We start from the raw sequence: 3,980 nt of genomic DNA on the forward strand, positions 1-3,980 counted from the left end.
TCCACATCCCCGTCAAAAAAGGCCCACAGAAGCGCAAGTCTGCCCTAGCTAGCTTGCAAGCTACTACTGTTTCCAGTTGGAAAAAAAGCTACCCAGAAATCTCTCTTTGACCTCAGCTTTGCCTACGTCGGAGGTAGGTCTATATCTCCAAATTCATTTGTAGCTCTTCAAAAATGTGAAAGGGGGGAGGTGATTATGACGTATACTTCTGACAAACTTTGCACCTTGTTCTCAGTAAGGATTGGTTTAGCAAGCCACACAGAGAGAATGAATTCTCCTGATCTGTTAAATGAACTATTTTGTTTTGCGGAGGAATTCCCCATTGACACACTTCAGCAGACACAACAGGCATGGCATAGCAGGCTTTTCAGATTTTTAGCATTTCAGCTGCACAATTGCTGCGTTCATTGGGCCAGTCAGTTTCCTGAATATTAAATCAGAGAAGGGAACAGAGAAGGTCCCATTGAACATAAATGTAATCCAACAACACATTCAGTGTCAAAATGTGACAGGTTTGTGTATTATATTATTATAAATATTACAGGTATTTTGTCCTTTATTGTATTTGGTATACCCTCGATAAACCATGTAATAGTGTTTTTCTTTTTTATAATTTATTCCTTACAGCCAGTGGATGTCCTCTGCTTTGGGAAAATATTTTTTTTTCTCTTTCTCTCTCTCCTTTTGAAAAAATTGTGCCTGTGTAGATGGGATATTAAAGCATTCCAGGAAATCAGGCATGGGAGCTTTTCATTTCCTGCATGGGTCTCTCATTCTTTCATCGGCTCTGCTATCAGTGTTCGGCGGAAATTGTTTGCATCTGGTCTCCGTCTTTCGCACAACACTGTTTCTCAGATAAGAGCTTTTCCAAGCACTCAGGTACTCATGAATGTGCGATGTGAGGCTTTCTCATGATTTTAAGGATTATTTTTAATATGAAAATGAATTTTACAAAGAATTAAAACCATATATAGACTACTTTACAAACATTATATTCCATATTTGAATTCCCTTTCAAATGAGGCACAAATCAGCGCATGCCCGGTGCACCATACCACACTGGTGCAGCACTCAGATAAACATTTTGGTCAGTAAATCTAGCCAGCAAAAATATAGTATGAAGGCATAATGGAAATCAACGCACACAGCCCCCCACCCTCCCCCTCACCCCCATACATTTCAGTTCCATTTGCGTTTTAGACACCCTGGATGTCACAGGAAATTCAGGCAGCAAGAGAGTCTTCCCAGTCCTGCTCAGCTCCAGCCTCCACCTGTCAAAAATAAGAGAAGAGCATCTTCATCTGCAGGCCTATGCTGAGCGCCAAGCCAGATGCTTAACAAAGTCGCCAAGTTCCCCTCCTCTCGCTCACTCGTGATGCGGGCGGCCAATCTGGGCTCTCGTGGCATGGTACCTGTGCCCACCATTCTGGGCACGGATACAGCGCAGTTGGGCAACACACTGGCACACTCTGCTTAGTCCGTACTATCCTATCACTGACAAAATAAGGAATGTGTTCTCTTTTTTAGGATTCCTTTGTCCCCGGAACACAATAAATGTCCTTACCTCAGCAAAAGGAAAACACACAAGGAAAACCACGTCTGTATAGCACTGCTGCATCCATGGTAAAGCATTTATTTTCAGGCTTCTCAAATAATTGTATTATACTGTTGCCAAAGGCACAGAACTGGCTTTGTTTATGCAGTGCACTTATGGCTACGCAGCCAAGTTTATTTGACGTGGTTGCTGTTTTATCCTAATTCAAATGTTTACTAAATATGGCAAAAAATGTAACAGCTTGTCAAAAGATTGTTGATCTTTTTTATTTTTTCCATTACGTTTATCATCTGTTACTATGGTGGTAAAATTATTACCATAAACATGAATATCTTTTCATTTTTCAGACCATACAGAGGGAGCAATCCTGTTCCATTAAAATAAATACTTCAGCTGCATTAATGCATGGCAGAGAGGGAGAGAACACAATATCTGCTGTTTTGTTGTCTGCTGTCCTTGCTGGTGTTGTCACGATGTTTTGGCATAGCCAAATGTCAGAAAGTTCAGCCTGTCTAGGAGCCAGCAGGCTATAAAACTCACAATCCGTCATGAGAAAGTGAGAAACAACAAGGAGACCTGACAAACAGCAGGTGAGCTGACGGGCAGCTGAGCCATTTCTCCGACAGGGAAGCAAACAAAAATGGAGGAGGGAGAAAAGGCTAGACCGCAGCTGTGGGCTATGGCTGGTAGCAGTTTTTTTTTTTTGTTTTGTTTTTTGTTCTTTTAGCACCAAAAACATTTATCCAGAGAGCAAAGAATAATTGTTTCTAATAAGACACCACCTCGCTTTGTTTAGGTTTTTAAATCGGTCTGCCCACCTCCAGTTAGCAAAATTTGTACATTGTTTTGCACAGCTTGTCTAAGGCCACAAAGTGCTGACCAGTCCAACAATCCAAAAAATAGCATACAATTATGTTGTCAGATGATAGATCGTATTACCTCTTAAAGGAACAAGAAAATAACAATGTGATCTATGTGCCTTCCGAAGGGCTTAGACTCCATCCTCTGTAGCTCAAAACTGCTTCCCAGCTCCAGATTAGCAAATAGAGATGACCTGGGGCAGGTTGTATAGCGTTACTAAATCTCATGGAAGCCACTGCATTCTTCATGGAACCAGTCTGAAAATCAAATTTATCGGAAGCTGGCTGCTGTGTGGCTCATTCAGCCAAGGTACCATGCTGTCGTGCAAGGATGAATCTCATGGTCTGAAATCGAATCCAGACAATGAGAGCGCCAACTGTGGCCAGTAGCTGTATAAGGCTCTATGCTTAGGGTAATGTCTCCCTGGGTATGGGGGGTTTCGGTCAGTTAGAGGTTGACGTTGCATTGCTATCTAGTGACCCCCACTGGCTGATCAGGTGCCACTCTATACAATCTTAGCTGTAGTCTGCAGTATGAACAAAAGCAGGCCGATGACATCTCGTGTTTTGGTAGAGCTGCGGATGTCCGTACTCTTCTGAAATGGCAGTGAAGTTCATGTACACGGCTGCTGTTGCAAAAAATTGAACATTCCAAATTAGGGTGGGAATTGGACTTGTTTACAACCATGTTGGGTGGCAAAATGTCAGCAGCAACATGAGTGCTTCCCTGTCGGCCTTTTTTAACGTTGATAGTCTAGCAGGGGAAGTAGTGTTGTACTAAACCCTCCCTTAAGCCTTCCTTATTCCCTTTTTAATCAGAAGGCATTAATCTTTCACCCCCATTACATTAGTGCCTCTCACCAGATTATGCCACAGCAGCATCTGGGGGCAGGCCTCAGAGCTGAGCTCGATTTGTGGGCCACATGCAGCTCCCGTGCACCTCCAGGTCCATCAGATGGGACATAAATTCAAACAACTGATGCTTGGTTATAACATTCAGCGGTAATGCAAGACAGTTTACTGGAGCGCTAGACTGTAGGCACGAGGGCCCGTATTCTCAGTGGAACAAAAGCTGTTGCACTCTTGATTAATGCACTTGGTCTCAATATCCAGGGAACATCCAGCCGTTAATGGTTACTGAATGGCGATGAAGAAAAACTGTGAGCATGGTTAATCATCTGAATGGGATGCGGATGGGTGGGTGCGTGTCTACAGAGTGACCCAATTTTGCAGTCTAATACAGGAAATGAAAGTAACATAAAATAACAGCTCCTCTTTGTTCGGCATTCTTAATTTTACCTGACCACATCTCTTGCTTATAATGCTCTTGAGTGTACACTTTGGTTAGGGTTGCACTTTAAGGATTGGTTAATACATCGAAGTGCAGAAGACATGCATACGGATGTTTCCTACTGGACATTCTGCTTTAATCAGTTTATCTGTTCATGAACTTCATAACTATTTCCTACACGTGTATTATTTAATAGTAATCTATTTCAATTTGATTTAAAAACAGAATATATTTACATTTATAATGAGATCTGGTGCATGGGGATAATAACAAT

Source organism: Anguilla anguilla, chromosome 1 (assembly GCF_013347855.1).
Source record: "Anguilla anguilla isolate fAngAng1 chromosome 1, fAngAng1.pri, whole genome shotgun sequence".
Classification (NCBI taxonomy): Eukaryota; Metazoa; Chordata; class Actinopteri; order Anguilliformes; family Anguillidae; genus Anguilla; species Anguilla anguilla.